Source organism: Saccoglossus kowalevskii, chromosome 18 (genome assembly GCF_978046115.1).
Source record: "Saccoglossus kowalevskii chromosome 18, keSacKowa6.1, whole genome shotgun sequence".
Classification (NCBI taxonomy): domain Eukaryota; kingdom Metazoa; phylum Hemichordata; class Enteropneusta; family Harrimaniidae; genus Saccoglossus; species Saccoglossus kowalevskii.
In genome coordinates, this window is record NC_140658.1 from 1629526 (window position 1) to 1656072 (window position 26547).

Here is a 26547-nt window from a genome sequence, read left to right on the forward strand (position 1 = left end):
GCTCACAGAGTACGAAGTTTGTCATAACGTAAATCTCATTTTGTTGTGCAAAGACTGAAGCCATGCCTCTTTTCTCCAGCTGTAATTATGATTGAAGCCCTGGAAAGCACAACTCCCTAGAGGTAATTCGGAAATTAATCAGTTTTCTAATGACATTACTGGATAGATATGTGTATACAATATGTTCATTTCCCAGAGACCTACATTTCATGATGCTAAGCTTTATGTGTATGTGATTGTGTAACCCATTTATATACTGTAGTTGACAAATACATACAAACACAAATACATACAAACACAAATACATACAAACACAAATACACGTTTTTGTCTTTTTTTCAAGATATAGTATTTAACATTTTTCTGAGAGATTTGACAAATGTGCCTTTCTTTGTGATCTTTGATGTATGTATGAGGCATGTAACGGTAAAGCATTTCGGTAAAATTGGTCACTAGAGCGAACATCCCGATGTCTTCATCGATCACTCCGACTGATGAGAGAACAAATAGGTCTTTGGTGTGGCTGCATTAAAGCAATCGTAAAATAAATTATGCCACGATGTCGAATACATTTTATTATATACCTGCTAGATGTAATCATTCTCAATTTAGCAGTATTTAATGTTTTGGTGAAGTACTGAGTCATGTAACGTTTGGAGACTCTCATAACAAATGTCATAACATCTACCAACTACGTCATGATACGTGAATCACGTCCACGTAGTACACAGTTTACGTCGACGATGAGCTAAGCTTGGTATCTATCCAGACATCATCATACTTTAAAAGAAGACATCATTGCGTTTTTGCGGTCCTGTATTGGCAAAGACTGCTGTCATTGACATTTTCAACAGCTCAATGAAGAATGTATTACAAATAAAAAGTTAGAATTCTCGAGAGGGCAGAATATTTTATGCTGGGAAGATAACTTGAGAAATTGCAGAGAAACAAATGATATATTACAATAATTGCTGTCAATATTTTCACATATATTTACTGACCCAATATGAGAGCACATTGGGATAATGTGAAGGTGTCCTTGTTACACAGCAGATAGAAAAATGGGCAATTAGCTTTTAGTCGACCAAAACAGCTTTTTGCATATTATTTTTTTATGATTAATTGCAATGATTACGTGTTGTGTTAAGTCATTTGGTGCCAGAGAGGATAACATTTACTTGGTATTTTGATAAAAAAAAATATGGAAAAAATTGTCCAATCATAACACTGAGAATGAGTGAGTTTATCCATTGTTTAATGTTCGGAACATTCAACAACCTTGGCAGGGTCACCTAGTTGAGTGTTGTGAAAATTGTTGAGGATATGAAAACTTGCCGATAAGATTAATTGACACGCATGAATGGCAGTCGGGAAAGCCGGTAAGGCGTCTTTATTGCCCATTCGATAGGCATATTGACCCGATGTGGATAAAAGCTACTTTATATTGGGTGTTATATTATTGACAAAATACTTTGTTAGGTAACCCTTTATGTAGCTTACTCCGCAACGTGTACCACTATGTGCACTCTATGCACACAGAACGTGTACTACTATGTGCACTCTCTGCACACAGAACGTGTACTACTATGTGCACTCTCTGCTTACAGAACGTGTACTACTATGTGCACTCTCTGCACACAGAACGTGTACTACTATGTGCACTTTCTGCACACAGAACGTGTACTACTATGTGCACTCTCTGCACACAGAACGTGTACTACTATGTGCACTCTCTGCACACAGAACGTATACTACTATGTACACTCTCTGCACACAGAACGTGTACTACTATGTGCACTCTCTGCACACAGAACGTGTACTACTATGTGCACTCTCTGCACACAGAACGTGTACTACTGTGTGCACTCTCTGCACACAGAACGTGTACTACTGTGTGCACTCTCTGCACACAGAACGTGTACTACTATGTACACTCTCTGCACACAGAACGTGTACTACTATGTGCACTCTCTGCACACAGAACGTGTACTACTATGTGCACTCTCTGCACACAGAACGTGTACTACTATGTACACTCTCTGCACACAGAACGTGTACTACTATGTGCACTCTCTGTACACAGAACGTGTACTACTATGTGCACTCTCTGCACACAGAACGTGTACTACTATGTGCACTCTCTGCACACAGAACGTGTACTACTATGTACACTCTCTGCACACAGAACGTGTACTATCTGCACACAGAACGTGTACTACTATGTGCACTCTCTGCACACAGAACGTGTACTACTGTGTGCACTCTCAGCACACAGAACGTGTACTACTGTGTGCACTCTCAGCACACAGAACGTGTACTACTGTGTGCACTCTCAGCACACGGAACGTGTACTACTGTGTGCACTCTCAGCACACAGAACGTGTACTACTGTGTGCACTCTCTGCACACGGAACGTGCACTACTGTGTGCACTCTCAGCACACGGAACGTGTACTACTGTGTGCACTCTCAGCACACAGAACGTGTACTACTGTGTGCACTCTCTGCACACAGAACGTGTACTACTGTGTGCACTCTCTGCACACAGAACGTGTACTACTGTGTGCACTCTCTGCACACAGAACGTGTACTACTATGTGCACTCTCTGCACACAGAACGTGTACTACTATGTGCACTCTCTGCACACAGAATGTGTACTACTTTGTGCACTCTCAGCACACAGAACGTGTACTACTATGTGCACTCTCTGCACACAGTTTGCATCAATTATTAAACATGCATATAAAGCAACTAAATATGAACAAATTTATTGTAGAAAGATGACGTGTACGAAGTTGTGATAACAAGAATAATATACTAGCGAATTATTTTAGGAAAGAATTGATTTTCATTTAATGATATTAGACGGATGCGTCCTGATTTAACAATAACGTCAAACGTAATCGGAATTGTATATTTCAGATGAATACAAAGTAGGTTTATGAAATCATGAAAGATGACATATGCCAAGTTCGTGACAAACTAAATTCATCTAGTATGATACGTACTCGCAGAAAAAAAAAACGTCACCACACTGCTTTTCAAAACACGATATTATATTTAGCGCCAAAACGCTGGGGATCTCATTCAATATCCTTACATATTTAATAAATAATTCATGAGTATTTTATGTTCCTGTCAAACACTGTCAACTTAGATGGTAATGCAATATTGACTCGGTGTGAATACATTATACATATACTGCAAGGTCAGACATGTAGGAGCAAGTAACCTTTGACACCACGTAACCCTCTCAGCGATAGCAACGATAATTTCATAACCAAGCTATTATTTTAACTGCCCACAGCTAAATTGTGGAACCCAATTGGTTTGTTCTATCAAATCGTAAATTGATTTGTTGTAATATTACGTCATCGAATAACTTTTAGAAACATAATTACTGTAAATATGACGGGATATACGGTTGCTATTCGAAGTTGAATGACAGAGGGCGCCGTCAATAGCAATAAAGCAAAAAGAAAAATATAAGTCCATGCCCGATTGTAAGTATTTGTCGATGTCGGGTGTCAAACATCATATCGGATAAGGTAGGCAGAATATCGCACACAGCAACGATATGAGGTGGGCCTCACTATCGATACTTTACAATGACTCCGTATATCGATACTCAATATTGATATTCTATATTGATAAGTTATATATTTAATATTTTATATTGATACCTTACGTTATAGTAATATTCTATATACCTACAAATCTTTAAACTTAGACAAAAACGATCAAATACCAAAATAATGAAATCAGCTAAAATAATTGATTTTATAGTATGTAAGGCATGTGTCTTTCTCCAATAGCTCAAATTCTAATTGGATGATGACACTGACATCCAGTTGAATACATAAACACTGACATTCAGTAGAATACATAAACACTGACATCCAGTAGAATACATAAACACTGATATCCAGTTGAATACATAAATACTGATATCCAGTTGAATACATAAACACTGACATCCAGTAGAATACATTAACACTGATATCCAATTGAATACATAAATACTGATATCCAGTAGAATACATAAATACTGATATCCAGTAGAATACATAAACACTGATATCCAGTTGAATACATAAATACTGATATCCAGTAGAATATATAAACACTGGCAACCAGTTTAATACATAAATACTGATATCCAGTTGAATACATAAACACTGATATCCAGTTGAATACATAAATACTGATATCCAGTAGAATACATAAACACTGGCAATCAGTTGAATACATAAACACTGATATCCAGTTGAATACATAAACACTGATATCCAGTTCAATACATAAATACTGATATCCAGTAGAATACATAAACACTGGCAACCAGTTGAATACATAAACACTGATATCCAGTTGAATACATAAATACTGATATCCAGTAGAATACATAAATACTGATATCTAGTAGAATACATAAACGCTGGCAACCAGTTTAATATATAAATATTGATATCCAGTTGAATACATAAACACTGATATCCAGTTGAATACATAAACACTGATATCCAGTTGAATACATAAACACTGACATCCAGTTGAATACATAAACACTGACATCCAGTTGAATACATAAACACTGATATCCAGTAGAATACACAAATACTGATATCCATTTGAATACATAAACACTGACATCCAGTAGAATACATAAACATTGACATCCAGTAGAATACATAAACACTGATATCCAGTTGAATACATGAACACTGATATTCAGTTTAATACATAAACACTGACATCCAGTAGAATACATAAACACTGATATCCAGTAGAATACATAAACACTGACAACCAGTTTAATACATAAACACTGATATCCAGTTGAATACATAAACACTGACAACCAGTTTAATACATAAACACTGATATCCAGTTGAATACATAAACACTGACATCCAGTTGAATACATAAACACTGACATCCAGTTGAATACATAAACACTGATATCCAGTAGAATACACAAATACTGATATCCATTTGAATACATAAACACTGACATCCAGTAGAATACATAAACATTGACATCCAGTAGAATACATAAACACTGATATCCAGTTGAATACATGAACACTGATATTCAGTTTAATACATAAACACTGACATCCAGTAGAATACATAAACACTGATATCCAGTAGAATACATAAACACTGACAACCAGTTTAATACATAAACACTGATATCCAGTTGAATACATGAACACTGATATCCAGTTGAATACATAAACACTGACATCCAGTAGAATACATAAACATTGACATCCAGTAGAATACATAAACACTGATATCCAGTTGAATACATGAACACTGATATTCAGTTTAATACATAAACACTGACATCCAGTAGAATACATAAACACTGATATCCAGTAGAATACATAAACACTGACAACCAGTTTAATACATAAACACTGATATCCAGTTGAATACATAAACACTGGCAACCAGTTTAATACATAAATACTGATATCCAGTTTAATACATAAACACTGATATCCAGTTGAATACATAAATATTGATATCCAGTTTAATACATAAACACTGACAACCAGTTTAATACATCAACACTGACAACCAGTTTAATACATAAATACTGATATCCAGTTGAATACATAAACATTGATATCCAGTTGAATACATAAACACTGACAACCAGTTTAATACATGAACACTGATGACCAGTTTAATACATAAACACTGAAATCCAGTTTAATACGTAAACACTGACAACCAGTTGAATACATAAACACTGATATCCAGTTGAATACATAAACACTGACAACCAGTTTAATACATAAATACTGATATCCAGTTGAATACATAAATATTGATATCCAGTTTAATACATAAACACTGACAACCAGTTTAATACATCAACACTGACAACCAGTTTAATACATAAATACTGATATCCAGTTGAATACATAAACACTGATATCCAGTTGAATACATAAACACTGACAACCAGTTTAATACATGAACACTGATGACCAGTTTAATACATAAACACTGAAATCCAGTTTAATACGTAAACACTGACAACCAGTTGAATACATAAACACTGATATCCAGTTGAATACATAAACACTGACAACCAGTTTAATACATAAATACTGATATCCAGTTGAATACATAAACACTGATATCCAGTTGAATACATAAATACTAATATCCAGTAGAATACATAAACACTGGCAATCAGTTGAATACATAAACACTGATATCCAGTTGAATACATAAACACTGATATCCAGTTCAATACATAAATACTGATATCCAGTAGATACATAAACACTGGCAACCAGTTGAATACATAAACACTGATATCCAGTTGAATACATAAACACTGATATCCAGTTGAATACATAAATACTGATATCCAGTTGAATACATAAACACTGACATCCAGTAGAATACATAAACACTGATATCCAGTTGAATACATAAACACTGATATCCAGTTGAATACATAAACACTGACATCTAGTTGAATACATAAACACTGATATCCAGTTGAATACATAAACACTGACATACAGTAGAATACATGAACACTGATATCCAGTTGAATACATAAACACTGATATCCAGTTGAATACATAAACACTGATATCCAGTTGAATACATAAACACTGACAACCAGTTGAATACATAAACACTGATATCCAATTGAATACATAAATACTGATATCCAGTAGAATACATAAATACTGATATCCAGTAGAATACATAAACACTGATATCCAGTTGAATACATAAATACTGATATCCAGTAGAATACATAAACACTGGCAACCAGTTTAATACATAAATACTGATATCCAGTTGAATACATAAACACTGATATCCAGTTGAATACATAAATACTGATATCCAGTAGAATACATAAACACTGGCAATCAGTTGAATACATAAACACTGATATCCAGTTGAATACATAAACACTGATATCCAGTTCAATACATAAATACTGATATCCAGTAGAATACATAAACACTGGCAACCAGTTGAATACATAAACACTGATATCCAGTTGAATACATAAATACTGATATCCAGTAGAATACATAAATACTGATATCCAGTAGAATACATAAACACTGGCAACCAGTTTAATATATAAATATTGATATCCAGTTGAATACATAAACACTGATATCCAGTTGAATACATAAACACTGATATCCAGTTGAATACATAAACACTGACATCCAGTTGAATACATAAACACTGACATCCAGTTGAATACATAAACACTGATATCCAGTAGAATACATAAATACAGATATCCAGTTGAATACATAAACACTGACATCCAGTAGAATACATAAACACTGATATCCAGTAGAATACATACATACTGATATCCAGTTGAATACATAAACACTGACATCCAGTTGAATACATAACACTGATATCCAGTTGAATACATAAACACTGACATCCAGTTTAATACATAAACCCTGACAACCAGTAGAATACATGAACACTGATATTCAGTTTAATACATAAACACTGACATCCAGTAGAATACATGAACACTGATATCCAGTAGAATACATAAACACTGACAACCAGTTTAATACATAAACACTGATATCCAGTTGAATACAAAAACACTGCCAACCAGTTTAATACATAAATACTGATATCCAGTTTAATACATAAACACTGATATCCAGTTGAATACATGAACACTGATATCCAGTTGAATACATAAATATTGATATCCAGTTTAATACATAAACACTGACAACCAGTTTAATACATCAACACTGACAACCAGTTTAATACATAAATACTGATATCCAGTTGAATACATAAACACTGATATCCAGTTGAATACATAAACACTGACAACCAGTTTAATACATGAACACTGATAACCAGTTTAATACATAAACACTGAACTCCAGTTTAATACATAAACACTGATATCCAGTTTAATACATAAACACTGACAACCAGTTGAATACATAAACACTGATATCCAGTTGAATACATAAACACTGACAACCAGTTTAATACATAAACACTGACAACCAGTTTAATACATAAACACTGATATCCAGTTGAATACATAAACACTGACAACCAGTTTAATACATAAACACTGATAACCAGTTTAATACATAAACACTGACAACCAGTTTAATACATAAACACTGACAACCAGTTGAATACATAAACACTGATATCCAATTGAATACATAAATACTGATATCCAGTAGAATACATAAATACTGGTATCCAGTAGAATACATAAACACTGATATCCAGTTGAATACATAAATACTGATATCCAGTAGAATACATAAACACTGGCAATCAGTTGAATACATAAACACTGATATCCAGTTGAATACATAAACACTGATATCCAGTTGAATACATAAACACTGATATCCAGTTGAATACATAAATACTGATATCCAGTAGAATACATAAATACTGATATCCAGTAGAATACATAAACACTGGCAACCAGTTTAATATATAAATATTGATATCCAGTTGAATACATAAACACTGATATCCAGTTGAATACATAAACACTGATATCCAGTTGAATACATAAACACTGACATCCAGTTGAATACATAAACACTGACATCCAGTTGAATACATAAACACTGACATCCAGTAGAATACATAAACACTGATATCCAGTAGAATACATACATACTGATATCCAGTTGAATACATAAACACTGACATCCAGTAGAATACATAAACACTGATATCCAGTAGAATACATAAATACTGATATCCAGTTGAATACATAAACACTGACATCCAGTTGAATACATAACACTGATATCCAGTTGAATACATAAACACTGACATCCAGTAGAATACATAAACACTGATATCCAGTTGAATACATGAACAGTGATATTCAGTTTAGTACATAAACACTGACATCCAGTAGAATACATGAACACTGATATCCAGTAGAATACATAAACACTGGCAACCAGTTTTTGATACATAAACACTGATATCCAGTTGAATACATAAATACTGATATCCAGTTTAATACATAAACACTGACAACCAGTTTAATACATCAACACTGACAACCAGTTTAATACATAAATACTGATATCCAGTTGAATACATAAACACTGATATCCAGTTGAATACATAAACACTGACAACCAGTTTAATACATAAACACTGATAACCAGTTGAATACATAAACACTGAAATCCAGTTTAATACATAAACACTGACAACCAGTTTAATACATAAACACTGACAACCAGTTTAATACATAAACACTGATATCCAGTTTAATACGTAAACACCGACAACCAGTTTCATACATAAACACTGATATCCAGTTGAATACATAAACACTGACAACCAGTTTAATACATAAACACTGACAACCAGTTTAATACATAAACACTGATATCCAGTTTAATACATAAACACTGACAACCAGTTTCATACATAAACACTGACAACCAGTTTAATACATAAACACTGATATCCAGTTTAATACGTAAACACTGACAACCAGTTTTATACATAAACACTGATATCCAGTTGAATACTTAAACAATGACAACAAGTTTAATACATAAACACTGACAACCAGTTTAATACATAAACACTGATATCCAGTTTAATACGTAAACACTGACAACCAGTTGAATACATAAACACTGATATCCAGTTGAATACATAAACACTGACACCCAGTTTAATACATAAACACTGACAACCAGTTTAATACATAAACACTGATATTCAGTTGAATACATGAACACTGATATCCAGTTTAATACACTAACATACACAACATGATATTCAATGCTACCCACTCCAACAGTATGTGAATTTTAAGTTCCCTATTTGGTTTCTAAGATTGAAAAGAACGCATTATTCGAAAGAATTTTTGAATATGTATGGCCTAAAATTTCTTAATTTTGCAATAAAATAAGTAGCCGTCCATCGTGTGGATTATAAAAGTTAAATTTTTTTCTTCATGATTTCCGCGAACGCGCGCATCTATCTCTCGACGACTAGATGACTAGTATTATCTCTGACTTTTCGAACACGACTATCTATATCTCGTATATTCACAATAGATTAGAAGTTAATTCTCAGTGTCAGTAAATATATTATGCTCATTTGCGATAGCGGAATGAATTTACGAAAGTAAAATAATCACATATGTCATCGACGGTATTTCTCCATTCTAAATTCACCACTAGAAAAAGATTCCCCCGAGGTTGAACTTGACGTGCAGGCGTCATGATTTGTGTCACGTACCATTGTATAAATGTACTTTTTCCTTACATATGTACCGAGGCACACGTTATACTTTGGGGTGTCTCCAATCACAAATGAATCACTATGGTGATTAACACACGTGTATGAAGAACAAAGGCTAAATAGTAAGATTTCTTTGCGTGATCTTGGCTCCTGTCACATGAAACCTGCCTCCATCTTCTACTCATGTTAACGTACACCGATAGTCGTAGATATCGTGAAATATTTAATTTAAATCATTTCTTAAACAAAATTCGTTTACGTCACAGGGACTGACTAAACCGTGTTATGCCCAAAGCTATTTTCCAAATATAGAACCTAGCAGAAGCATCCTTCGTCTTGGGAGGTGTGTGAGTCTGCAAAGGTTTTTCAATCACATGGAGTGAAATGAGTTACTATGTCGTTATTTTTTACTTGTATTTTTATTGAGATATTTTAATAATTTAAATTGCTTCTCAATTAGCCAGACAAAAATATAATCTTGTCAGACTGGGCACAGTATTGTATCGTTGACACAATCAGTGTATTTCACGCTAAATTCAATGACCACGGATATAAGAAAAACAAATTAATGCTGTTTAATCTGCAATTTTCAGTTCTATAATCCACGTAAAAAGTTCCCGTCTCGTCGGCGCCATATGTAAGTATTTAATAATGATGCAATATGCTGCCAGCTTTTGATCAAAACGAATGTGTGGACAATACCTAACGTAACATGTGCTAAGATCTTTACAGCTTTGCTCACAGCAACTAACAACCCAGTTTCACTAGAAAAGAGAAAGGCCTTTCGCTCGTTTACATTCCTCGTCGCCATCACGATATTCTGTATTTAAGGTTTTAATTTACAAAGCATTGTGTTATGTATGAGATAAAACTTAGATGTGAATTTAATGAAAACACCGTCTTCCATCCTGTCTACCCCAGTCCTCAGAAATAAACGCCATTATAATTATACTATATTGGAAACCAAAATGCAATGTGCTTGCTTGTTTGGAAAAAATGTAGTATATCAAACTGAACGATACTGGAGTCATTAGGTAAGGAGATTTTACCATTATGGGACAATCAAGACATTAGTGAGGACGTTATCTGCAGGGCTTATCTAGGGGAAAACCATTAACGCAATGAGCTCATACCTATTCATAAGTCCTCTCTATCACCAAACTTTGATTTTATTTTGCGATTAGGCGTAGGTAAAAGTCTAGACGTTGCCAAGCACGTTGATGTGCCACACAGTGCGAGTGTTATGAGAGTAATTTAATTCTGTACAAGGCGGGTTTGGGTAAGTACCATTTAATGGGATCAGTAAGTACATCCATAAGTGCTGTCAGTCATTATTACTGTATTTAATTACAATGGAAATATACAAATTAGTCGACTACTGAGACATATGCCTTTTCATTTCACTTGGATGCATTTATTGTTCACCTGTTTCCAGTTTAACGTGTTTTGTGGGGGCAACATGTAATACAAACACTGGGGGTGTATGCGCAAAATGGTTAAGATAGAACAATAATGTCATTTTCTTTATTTTTTATATTATATGCGACATTTCATGTAACAAGAATGAATAAAATAAAACTGTACTGTATATTTACCACAGTTCTTGTGGCAAGAATATTCCTCAATATTTCATAATTTAGGTCTTTGACATATGGTGATAACAATGGTATGCAGTGTATTTCATATATCACAAAATTACATTATTTTTCGTTGGTTTTTAATCAGGAAATACGTTTGCATTTAGGGTCCCTTGAAACGGATGGTAAAGATTCAGTTAATATGCATTACAGATATTTTGGAAACCAAAAAAGATTGACAGTAGAAAAAAAAATCTAAAGATGGTGACGTGAAATATTGCCACTGATACATGTGCAAAGACATGTGTACCTGACAACAATGCACGAAAAGCATTCTACTTTAATGAAATCTGAATATCATTAAGCATTTCATGTTGTGAGTTACTATCTTATTCCGTCAACCCTAATTTTACGAGTAGTGTAAACGATATACAGTGTAAATAAAATATAACACATCAACATTATCCTCACCTGAGATATAACGATAAACGATTCTTCCATTTATAATGCAATTATCAAATTACAATTACCAATAGATGCCGAGGAAGTCCGAGTAATGTTTCTTTTACTATTATTTTTGTTTAATCTCATACCGTCACATGACCACACGTATTTGGGTCAACATTATATACGTCACTCTCTGACTCACTTGTACTATATAGACTTAACTGGAATGGTGAGCATATTGGCACAGTAATTATAATAGCTGATACCGCAGCCCAGTTTTCAAACATATATATGAATCGAATAAACGTAGAAGGCAGAAATATACGTAAATATCAATATTGTTTATGGAGCTGTGCTGTTTTTTTAAATAAATCACACACCAAAATAGAGCTTCCAAATACCAGTAACATTCGGACGAGTTATAATCCTCGACGAAACAGATCTGGCACGTTTTTTTTTTGCATTTCTATCATTGTGTACAGATCGGGTACATTATTTTGTATGTTCCCATTGTGAACATAGCGGACACATTACCCACCTGCATTATGATCGGGTGCGATATTTGGTATTGACACAATGACCTGTACAGTATATAAATGAAGGGATGATTGAAACAAACATGGTCAGCTGTCGTCACTAATTCTGGACAGGCGTATGGTGTATATGAATCCACACAGAACATACACACTACACAGTCACGCTATGTGATTTCTTTTACAAGAGGAATATTCCACGAAGGTAAAACAATATATAGAGTGTGTAGTTATGTTTTTACAAACAAGGGATGGTTTATGTACGAATGTAAAATATAGACCCGTCTATCTCGATGGTTTGTATATTGAAATAAGGGTTGCACATAAGTGTGTATATATATTGTACTCTGTATATGTACGTAACTAGATGTACATAGCCTGCCTACCTAGCATCCAGTGTTTAACAATATCATAGAGATGAAGGTAGAGAGACAATGATAACATGTCAATAGCAAACCAACGTCTTATATACGGCATGGCTTAGGGTGGAGGTTGCTGACATTCGTGGCAAAAGCAGAAACACCCAGGTCAATACTATCCAAGAGCAATGTTGTTATGAGCAATGATTTCCGTGTACTGCTGTACATCGTAACAGCACGGTCGCGTGCCGTGCATATGTCGTTAAGCTTTATCCAATGCAGTAACAGTGTCTAATACGAATGCTGGTTACGAATTGAGTTCGAGTTATTGTGAAGCTTCATTTGCATATCGCGAGCAAAGGTGGGAGGATATGAGCACTGTGAAATGTCCCAGTCGTGATAGACGGTCAAATAAAGGGATATACACGTTGCGTACGTCAAGTTTTGTAATATACAAGGCCACATCACACTTGTATGAGGGTGAGGCGAAAACAAATTACAGCATGGGGGTATCATTGTGAACCTAGAGGTCTTATGTCACGAGCTTTGACTTAGGTGAAAACGAAATAAATTTATACAATGGTTGTGTTTGATATTGTAGAGATTTCTTACAGTTATATACATCGTGGTAGGCGTTCACATTTATCATGTCGTGGCATGTATTCTGTTATTCAATCACGTACACTCTGTCTTAATTTCTAAGTACGTGGTATCCGTAGCGAAGAGTTTAACAGGTTCGCCACCTCTGGAGATTTCCAGAGAAATAATTTGGGAAATAACTAATTTCCATGATTGTTTTATGTTGTCACGTGACATTAAATAGATTCGCATCCCGGTCGTCGAACTACTTGCATGTGCTAATTGGTTCTGCAGTTTACGAATCTACAGTCTTTTCATTCTGCTATAAGTTTGATATACATAAGACGAATGTATAACGTGACTCCAAACCTTTTCGCGTAATTTTCGAGATTGTTTTCTAATTAACCTTTTCTGGACATGCTAACTAAAGAAGGGTGAGTCATTATCAGTTCTTATGTCCTCGTCTGTTTCAAAGCAATTCGGAAGTAAGCTTTATATAAGTATCACTTGCAATTTACAAATACATAATGTCATGCATGATATTTGTATGCTATTGCATAACATAAGACAGTGTCGCGCAAAATCGTTGACGCTACTGGCAGCCATTGTTTACGAAATATATGGTCGACTGACGGACATTGTTGACGTAAAACAAGGCCTACTTGCATTTATTGTTTACGCCTTTTATGGTCAACTGGCGAACATTGTTGACGTACGTAAAACATGGCATACTGGCAGCCATTTTGTACGCAATATATGGTCGACTGGCGAATATTGTTGACGTACGTAAAACATGGCATACTGGCAGCCATTTTGTACGTAATATATGGTCGACTGGCGAATATTGTTGACGTACGTAAAACATGGCATACTGGCAGCCATTTTGTACGTAATATATGATCGACTGGCGAATATTGTTGACGTACGTAAAACATGGCATACTGGCAGCCATTTTATACGCAATATATGGTCGACTGGCGAATATTGTTGACGTACGTAAAACATGGCATACTGGCAGCCATTTTGTACGTAATGTATGATCGACTGGTGAACATTGTTGACGTAAAACATGACCTACTGGCAGCCATTTTGTACGTAATATATGGTCGACTGGCGAATATTGTTGATGTACGTAAAACATGGCCTACTGGCAGCCATTTTGTACGTAATATATGGTCGACTGGCGAATATTGTTGACGTACGTAAAACATGGCATACTAGCAGCCATTTTGTACGTAATGTATGGTCGACTAGTGAACATTGTTGACGTAAAACATGACCTACTGGCAGCCATTTTGTACGTAATATATGGTCGACTGGCGAATATTGTTGATGTACGTAAAACATGGCATACTGGCAGCCATTTTGTACGTAATGTATGGTCGACTGGTGAACATTGTTGACGTAAAACATGACTTACTGGCAGCCATTTTGTACGTAATATATGGTCGACTGGCGAATATTGTTGACGTACGTAAAACATGGCATACTGGCAGCCATTTTGTACTTAATATATGGTCGACTGGTGAACATTGTTGACGTAAACCATGGCCTACTGGCAGCCATTTTGTACGTAATATATGGCCGACTGGCGAACATTGTTGACGTGAAACATGGCCTACTGGCAGCCATTTTGTACTTAATATATGGTCGACTGGCGAACATTGTTGACGTGAAACATGGCCTACTGGCAGTCATTTTGTACGTAATATATGGTCGACTGGAGAACATTGTTGACGTAAAACATGGCATACTGGCAGTCATTTTGTACGTAATATATGGTCGACTGGAGAACATTGTTGACGTAAAACATGGCCTTCTAGCAGCCATTTTGTACTGAATATATGGTCGACTGGCGAACATTGTTGACGTAAAACATGGCCTACTGGCATTCATTGTTTACGTCTTTTATGGTCGGCTGGACAACATTGTTGACGTAAAACATGGCCTTCTAGCAGCCATTTTGTACTTAATATATGGTCGACTGGCGAACATTGTTGACGTGAAGCATGGCCTACTGGCAGTCATTTTGTACGTAATATATGGTCGACTGGAGAGCATTGTTGACGTAAAACATGGCCTACTCGCAACCATTGTTGCGATTTGTTTTAACTAAGTTCAAATGCGCCAATTTGTGTTCGCTATGTCTTTTATTCAAGTTGTTTTTTTGTCTTTGTCATGCAATCAGCTGCAGCACTCATAAACATATGGTATACATATATTATTATTTGTGACCTGATCCAATATGGACGACAGGTGACGATTTTGTTTTTTTTAAAACCATTAAATCTTTAAAATGTTTCCACAACATATTTCGAGGTTGATTGTGCCGAACTATAAATAATGGTGATATACATATTAATTTGTAATGCTTCATTCCACTATATGACCGAATTAGGGACATTATCACTATGCACCTGCATACACAACTGGTCTTAGTTTTCGTCGGGCCTTAATATTTTAAAGTACACGACACGTTGGTTACCAATTTATTGTATCCATGGTCACGATTTCAGATTTATTAAATGTCCAAAACACTCAAACATTGTCAGGGCTTACAACGACTTGTTGGGAAAATACAGCACGTGTGAGGCTGTAAGATATAATTGGACCTTGGCACGGGATGATTCGTCACGTGTTCTTCAAAAACAGGGAAACATTATAACGACTGTTGAAGACAATTTGACAACATCTAATTATTTCTAGTTTATTTCAAGAGTTTCATTATTCTATGCAAGTAAATTATGGCGGGAATCACTGAAATATACTAGAGCCAAGGAAGAAAATCTAGCTGATTTATTTTATTTTATGAAGTTCATAATATAAATGTGAGCATTCACAATTTAACACTACCTTCCACTCCCCCTTCTATGTACATATAAATTGCGTGAACACATTATTTACAACTGGGGTAGTGGTAATTATTTTTGTTATTTTTTTTCTTTGATAACGTGCGCGCTTGCAAGACAACCATCCATTTTCAACAGCGTTTTCCCTGTATTCTTAACTGGAGAGAACAGGACCATAACCGCCCCTCAATGCTAATCTGCTCTAGAATAGTTTTACATCACTGCTTGAATCATGTACTAGTATATTCGTGTACGAGGACACGCCCAACGGTATGTTTTCTCGCATGCTAGTATTTCAAAAAAAATTAACACAACATAAGATACATTTTAGCAGAATTTGTTTAAATGGCAATGTAACTAACACATCTATAGTATTTTTTTCTATGCAATGTTGATCAATCCAATTTTAATTTTGAGACTTGAATGTAATAGTTTTGATCACTTTATCTCATATTCAAACCGTCATGCCGATCGGCCAGAGCCCGGTCACGTGGTGGTAAATAAAATTAATTCTTCACTCTGTTCAGTAATAATAATGCAGTGACCTCGGAGTCTTTATGGCACATGCGTAATTGTAGACAGGCTTATTTACTCGATATGACAAATCAGTTACCTCAGTGTTGGTCGATATTAAATTTTGATGACACTTACAATAATTATTGGGTCAGTTAAACCCTGAAACAGGGAAAACAACGCTTTAAAACGATTTAAAAAAAAAAAAATATTTCAATCAGATTAACGTGTTTGCCCCTTTGTCCACTAATCCAAGTCAATTTTAGTGTGCATTGCCATAAATAAGAGATACATAGCCCAGATAATACTTTCACGACGGCCATTCGTCGTTCGTTGGTTTTATCGTTTTTTAACTAATTTAAATTGAACGATAATTCCACATTCCAATTATTTACGACACATATTTGTACACGTACCATGGAAGCGATGACGGAGTGGTTTATAGTTCCAGGGTTAAACTGATTATTGACATTCAATCGATAACTATTTGATCGATGAACAATAATTTTGTCGGCCTTATTTTAATGCGATGACCCCCCCCCCAAATTAACATTGGTATAAATCTGGTGCAGCCAATTCGATTTTTTTCTAGGTAGGGGCAATTTGAAGGTTATCATCCTAGATTTTTTTTGTGGTTTTATTTTTGAAATTCAGGCGAAAATATTTGTTCGTGGCACTAATGGGACTGGTCAGAGGATAAAGACGTCTACATAAAATACATAAGGGAACACTCTTCAAACTTTGAAGTAGAAGGAATTATTCCCAGAAATATTTCTCCGACAGGAACAAACATAATCTGAAGTAGAAAGAGATCAGTCCCAAAAGATGTGCATAGTGGGCGAACAAATCTAAAAAGCGGGTTATAAACAGCTTTTAATTTCCGATTTCTTTGGTCTAAATTAGTCACTAAAATTTCTAAACCTCTAAAATGTATTTTGCCATGAAAGGGGCATTTTAAGGTATATCACTCGTTGGCTGCACCCGGTACACGATGAATATGTTTTGCTGAGATTTTATAGACCGTTACCAAATACTTCCGGTGTTTCGGGTCAATCATGTATTCCAAGATTGTACATCGTATGGCTACCAGTATATTTGTAGATATATGGATTAGGTTAATCTGATAGGGTCATCCATTTATAGTTTATAAACCTTCCTAACCTTCCAGAGAACAGAGAAATATAGATTTTAAAAGAAAACACATCGACAAACTGGCGTAAGGTTACACACATTTCAAGGGTGTAAGATTTCCCCGATATAGACCGCAACTTGACCGATCAATAGGAACCGAATAATTGAAATAGACAAATGTGATGTGTACTATAACATACTGACATCGCCGCAATGGATGAGTGTTCGCGTACCAAACGAACTGTTCGGGAACACACTTTGCACATTAATTGCAATCTAACTACCACGTGTATAATTGTCAGGTGGAAAGCAAATTGGAAACTCTATTCATGTAGAGTGGCGATTAAATAATAAACATATTTATTTTATTTTGAATGGTACCATATTGTATAAATCTGCCACACCTCATTGCATGTTAGTACCAGTACCATAAACCATATGTGTCGCAATTAATTGCAGATGCTATGTTAATAACAAAGCAATCGAAGCCCTATTATGTGAACTCCATTACAAAATGTAAACAAAGATGTAATTTGATACTAGTATAAATATTAAACAAATTATTGACAATAACATAATTTGAAATCTTTACAGTTTATATAATATCATACCTGGAACCTAACTATCAAGTATGATAATGTTGATGAGACCCCCGGGTTATAACGATAACATCTTGCCTTACAGTGAATGACTCCAACCAGGACAGAATATTCTTATATAGCTTCATTTCCCTGATCGACACTAAACACATGGCGGTATTGCTGATAATGTCGATGATCATATAGATTTCAACTATGAATTCGAAATTTTGTTCAAGAAAAAAATAATCCTGTCCAATTACTTCTTATACGTCGTTAATTACCGATTTAATTTGAATGTAGCGCCCTCAATGCAAGTGTGCAAGTACAGCTGCATTATGTGTTATTTTATCTGCTACTTATTGTCATATAGCCTCGTTCTCACTGACGTAGTCTTCCGGTATGATAACGAGGCTTGCGTATTGATATTACGCGCGTGCGCAATCACATTCAACAATGATATTGAGATTATTAATTCAGCACACTAAGCAAACATTTATTTATTCAATCATCGGTAAATAAAATGTCAATGAGCAGATCAGTTCCCAACCTCCTAATATACAATAAATACATAAATGACATTGCATGTTTTATAATTACTGTTTAAAAATCTAAGCATACGACTTACCACAATTTGACAAAGCTCAAAGTGTATGTACTTAACGCGTTCATTTTTATCAGGCGGAAATACAAATAAATACTATTTTAACATGGGTAACCGTATGTACGCAGATTCCACTGGCATTATCGGATTTGTAACAGCTTGCATCGTATACTCGGGCAGCATCCCAAAGTGTGAGAATTGGTATTTTTGGTTTGAATGACCACACGCCAACCCTTAGCATATACACTAAAGTTGAAGAAAAAATAACAATTTACAAAAAATCGCCAAAACGTTAAATGTATTATAAGGTATACATTTAAATTAAGATGGTCGCAGGTCATCAGTGTTTTTATTTTAATACCCACATCATGTTTGGCATTACTGATGGTTACACTGTATATTTCTCACGACTACATTAGTGTACATTTCTCACGACTACATTAGTGTACATTTCTCACGACTACATTAGTGTACATTTCTCACGACTACATTAGTGTAAATTACTCACGACTACAATAGTGTACATTTCTCACGACTACAGTAATGTATATTTCTCACGACTACAATAGTATACATTTCTAACGACTACAGTTGTGGATATTTCTCACGACTACAATAGTATACATTTCTAACGACTACAGTTGTGGATATTTCTCACGACTACATTAACACTAATGTAGTCGTGAGAAATATCCACAACTGTAGTCGTTAGAAATGTCTCACGACTACAATAGTATACATTTCTCATGACTACAATAGTGTACATATTGTATATTTCTTACAACCTAAAGATCATCCCTAATTTAAGGAACGACATGTAGCTCATAGTGTTGGTGTAACATTAATTATTACTGTCGTAGCCTTATAAAGTTATATTTAAGTTTTAGCTAAATTGACGAAAATATACGTTCAGAGTGCAACATTGTCGTATTGAACACACGGATTTGAGCAGCAGTTAGGAAAAGTGCTAAATACGGTTTCACATGACAAATTCAGATATAATTTCAATTGAAACTGAACAGTGTTTTAAAATAAAAAATGTTTGACTAGCAGCATGTGGTGTGTTTTTTAGACACATTCTATTGATGATTGCGGGCACTGTTTCACTATTCACTGCGCTTTGCATTGTATAGTTAATGTCAATTTTAGACTGTGACAAAATCATTTATTTCTTATCAACAGACCTGGAATCCCCAGCAGTTCATTTTCAGAAGATGTCCTTTTGTCGCTATCAATTCTTTTTTATTATTAACATTAATTTTTTGAAACCCTTTTCTGTTACTAAAACGTGATTTGTAATGACAATCTTTGAGTTGTTAAGATTGGATGTTTGTGACTTTTAATATTTGAACAATAAAACTCAATTTGTATGTTTTCATCATCCACGTAATATTGTGTTCGTATGAAGCACTACTCTACCTATTATTAAACTCAAGAGAGAGTTGTCTTGGCAATCTTGATAAGATGAAACATCAGTTTTTACTGAAAATATTCTGTAAGAATAGAAACTCGGGGATACTAATTTACAAATAACAAAGTTAGAGTGAGCAGAACAATTAAAATGTGTCCGCAGTTTGAAGAAGATGTAATTATATAATATATAATTATACACTTTACAGTACAAACAAACCTGTGACTACTTTCCTTAATTAAATGATGATGAGTAGTCACTAGTATATTCTGTACAAATCAATGATAAAAAAAACAGCGAAAATTTAAATATAATAGTCAATACCCAATAATGAAATAAAAAAGAAGACTCAAAAATAAACAATGGACAGTATCAATGAATGAAACAATAATGGGTACCGATCGATGACACACATGGTGTTATACAGTGTGTTAAACATATTGGTGGCATTTTAAATTTAATAATATATACGATCGCAATATATATTTGGGGTATTTCAAATAAATTTTAATTTTGATTTGGTTGCCGCATGTCAGGCTCAGAAACAGACGGCAGAGGTCCTAGCGGCCTCCGGCATACTTCCACGTAAACAATATATAGCAGGAACTTCGTATTGCAGTGTGTGTTTTTTATTGAATTAATTTTCAATTTATTTTTTTACTGAATTAAAAGATCAATAGGAAACAATAGACATATTACTTGTTTCAAAAGCAGACACAATAGTATCGTATGATTCAAGCAAAGACATAGCGTCGTAGTGGCGTCAAAACACCACGTTAGTCAAAAACGCTGAAGTATTATAGGGTGACAACGTCTAATTATATGCTATACATTCAAGTTCAAAATAATTTTTTTGAGACAAACGTTCGATCCGCGCCTTTCACGTATCACTCGCAATCTCGCAGTGAAATGAGCCATTGAATGTGCCATTCACAACTATTGGTGAATGGGAGATTACGTTATCTCCATTTGTTGACAGAGATAACTAAATATGAACATTCTAACATTCTTTTTTATATGCCCATCACTCTGTGTATTACAATTGGACAGTAAATTGACATTTGGTGAAAGGTAATACTTAATCTGAAACAACCGTGCGGGGGTTTGTGTTTACGCAATGAGTCAAATGGTACTGATCAATTCTTGCAGTGTCGGCCAAATAACGACGTGTTAATACGATACGAAATGGAACAGTGTACACTACACAGACGTCAAGATATGGTCACATTCAACCTTCGAAAACACACACTGTATTAGTCGATGGAAAGATTTTAAATTGGCCCACCCCGATTACTAATGTCAGAGTTAATATCAGACACACGGAATTGTTATTAAAGATATAGCCGACTTTAATTTATATGAACAAGATCGAGTCTCATGGGCATTGTATTAATTGGTGATAACGACATGTGCGTGACCCAGACATCATTATGGAATTGTAAACATGTATGATCAACGAAATGAATGCATAATAAAGTATCACCTACCCATGTTTACTTCAGTGCTATGTATTGTGACCCACGTGAAGGCATGACATGCTAACACAAATAAACAGTTACTATTCTCTCAGAATCGATGTATAATATATTTAGGTTTCTAATAACATCAGGGTTACCTGCAAATGAAATAAAACGCACGAATTGTAAATTAAAATGTCCCATATGTTTCATGTTATTAGTTATTTTTGGAATCCTAATGTTTTGTTCTACGTTTTATTAATTCTACTTTTTTTTATTCATTCGTCCAAACTGGACAAAATTCCAAGAAGCACATTCTGTGATTATTGTAGATTGTATGCGCAGTGTGAAAGATGTTACTTCATAGTGGTGCGACACGAGGCAGAGACGAGCACATTATTAATTTAATAAGTACGATCATTGTCTTTTATAAGGCAGTAGAGTAAAATGAAGTTAACTCGTTGGAAATCAATACACATCGTTTAAGTACGTCAGTATTCATATGCTTATTCAATCTGCCCAGAAATAAAAGGCCGATTTATGGTGTATATAACCATGGGAACAACATGATGCAATGGCTGTACAACTGGCCCAGAGCCGGTGATAACCTTTACGATCTAGATCTCTCTAAAAGTAATAAATAAATCTTTTTCTAGAAATGTCGTACAACCTAAAGTGAAGTACAAATTATAATATGATGTGACGTATATGGTTTATACGGGGGTGCTTGCCAATCTGACGTCATCGTGATTCCTTTCAACACAAATACATGTCCGTTAAATTATATATGTAAATTCAAGATTTATTCTTAGCATTTGGGGAGATACAATATGCGGCGAGCAATGTCATTTCAATCAAGAGAATAGAAACACAACTTAGCTGTTAAGCAAGCTTACTACCAGATACGTTAAGTCGATTATACCCACTAGAGGATATGAGCATGCTATTTTTAACTGTTCCCACTTACCAGGAACAGTGCATATTAACAATGGGGGTAAAAACCGCAAGTGCTGAGTACTTATAATCATGCCCAATCGCACAGGAATGAACAACAACAACAACAACAACAACTAATATATAATCCAATACTCATTCAAATCTAAATTCAAGAGAATTATAATCAAGTACATTTATATTACATGGGAAAGGGTTACATTGAATACTTAGTGTATATCAAACACTTTTTGCAGTGTAAAATATGAACACGGGTTCAAGTTCACGTTTCAAGACCTCAAGCTGTTGCATTACTTTGTTGATATATCGACTGAATATCCGTGCATATTGAATTGCCATGGGGTTGTGTGTAATGAATTCTGTGGACATTGTTATCTATATAATGCACGTGACCGACCAACATAACAGATTGTACAAACATTGGCGCCATACATGATAATACCTGTCTACACAGATTAGTTTCAAACATATCTGTATTAGTGTGCTTTCAATGTCATACATGTAAATACAAATAGATATAATGTCGGAAATATATTTGCAACAACTTGTGGGTCCATGAATAGTACATATGTACAAAATAGTTTCGTTATAAGTTAATGAATGAACACTTATCATCATCATGTTAATGTTGAAGTAAATAACACAACTGAATATGTATTTCTTAGTATGTGTCTCCACTCTAAGGAACCTTGATGTGAAAGTTGGTGTTCGGGCGTGAATCATTGTAACTAGTTCAAAGAAGCCGCTGATATGCAGCAACACGGATGTAATTTAGTCATTTTTATATCATGAGACACACGTATAATGGCGCCTATTTCACTGCACTGTACAATGCCGGTCATATCAAATTTCACAAACGTTTCTATCACTATTTTTTCCACTCAATAGCTATGGAGAAAATATGCAAAATGATGTGCAAATATTCTATAGTATATAGTGATACTCGTATGAAGATTTTTGTAACGTAACATCACGAACTTTTAGTTTGACACAGAGGAACACCGCAATAAATCTGCTCTGATGTATATGACAAACAACTATTAAATCGTATATCGCTGCCTTTGCCTTTTGAAAGTTATTTCTTTACAGTTATAAACGTTCATATTTTGACTTCATCGTAAGTTTAATATCAACAGTGTGTGTACAAATCACACAACTCTGTACATCTGGGATTTGTTATTTGAGAATTACTCACAGAGATCTGCCGCAAATAAAACTTGCAACTTGCTAAAACAGAATTATTGAAATATTCATTTTGAGTAATTCCTTGTACAACAAGCCTCTTTTTGCTGTTAACAATGTTTAAACATGTTTTGTTTTGTACGTGTTTTGTTTATATTTACATTGTAATTAAATATTTTCAAGCCTGGCCTTTGCTAAAAGTGTCGAATATATATCAGAGATATGGAGTTGAAATTGAGTCGAATGCATGCAGATTGTTCGGAAAGAGAATATTGTTCACTCATAGACTTCACTCCGATCTATGCAAGTACGATTCATCAACCCATCGACTTAAATGGCTACTCTAGAGACACGTGTCTACACACTTTTGTATATTATTTTCTTCAATGTAGGATCGAGAGTGCATAAAGAGCGAATAAATGTGAATCTCGTTCAGTAAATTGTAAATTGGTTTTATATAAGGAGGATAAAGAGAAGATTCGTGAAAGTGACTGTCATATTGATACATTCAAAAATGTTCGTCACGTGGTAAACCCTGGGGCTGAATATACGTTTGGCATTGCAAGGAGCATTCGAAACAAACATGGCCACTTTCTTGCAGACGGTTACATTTGTTTTCTTGTCATATCGTTACTAACACTGAAGCTGAATACTAAGGCACAAATGGTTGGACTCTTGATAATCACCGTGGGGATTATCCATTAACTTCGTCGCATTGCTGTGTGTGTTATGTAACGTGTTGTCATTTGGACATAAAAGTGCCGTGGCGACGATGACGTCACGTATCATTGTGCAGTTCTTATACAAATATGTAAACCTATGTAAGCCCAGTTGTATAAACGCATAGTTTTTATTATGTTACTGTAACATTACGGTAATTAAAAGTACACGTCACGATTACCTCTGTTACTTCGGTATGCTATGACAGAGATAAAGTATTACATTTCAGCATACACGGTAATGTGACGGGATACATAGATTATCATAATAGCATAGAACCCAGTGATATAGACAATACATTTATCATGATAGGATATGACCAGTGATATAGACAATACATTTATCATGATAGGATATGACCAGTGATATAGACAATACATTTATCATGGTAGGAGAGGACCCAGTGATATAGACAATACATTTATCATAATAAGATAGAACCCAGTGATATAGACAATACATTTAGGATGATAGGATATGATCCAGTGATATAGACAATACATTCATCATAATAGGATAGGACAAATTGATATAGACAATACATTTATGATGATAGGATATGACCCAGTGATATTGACAATACATTTATGATGATAGGATAGGACCCATAGATATAGACAATACATTTATGATGATAGGATAGGACAAATTGATATAGACAATACATTTATCATAATAGGATATGACCCATTGATATAGACAATACATTTATCATGATATGATAGAACCCATTGATATAGACAATACATTTATCATTATAAGATCGAACCCATTGATACAGACAATACGTTTATCATGATAGGATAGGACCCAGTAATAGAGACAATGCATTTATCATGATAGGATATGACCCAGTGATATAGACAATACATTTATCAAGGTAGGATATGACCCAGTGATACAGCCAATACATTCATCATAATAGGATAGGACAAATTGATATAGACAATACATTTATCATGATAGGATAGAACCCAGTGATATAGACAATACATTTATCATGATAGGATATGACCCAGTGATATAGACAATACATTTATCATGATAGGATATGACCCAGTGATATAGACAATACATTTATCATGATAGGATATGACCCAGTGATATAGACAATACATTTATCATGATAGGATATAACCCAGTGATATAGACAATATATTCATCATGATAGGAACTGACCCAGTGATATAGACAATACATTTATCATGATAGGATAGGACCCAGTGATATAGACAATACATTTATCATAATAGGATAGAACCCAGTGATATAGACAATACATTTATCATGATAAGATATGACCCAGTGATATAGACAATACATTTATCATGATAGGATATGACCCAGTGAT

The 26547-nt window shown here is 34.6% G+C and overlaps 1 protein-coding gene across 3 annotated transcripts in view; it reads right to left on the minus strand.

Annotated features, from left to right (window-relative positions):
- LOC144355240 (histamine H3 receptor-like) overlaps nt 1–13480 on the minus strand; it is a 105468-nt gene extending 91988 nt beyond the window's left edge. For all 3 annotated transcript variants that reach the window (XR_014927105.1, XM_085493402.1, XM_085493403.1), the window contains exon 1: nt 13246–13480. The gene's annotated coding sequence lies outside the window, so the exon portion shown is untranslated. The remainder of the gene's footprint in view (nt 1–13245) is intronic.
- Between the last annotated feature and the right edge of the window lie 13067 nt (nt 13481–26547).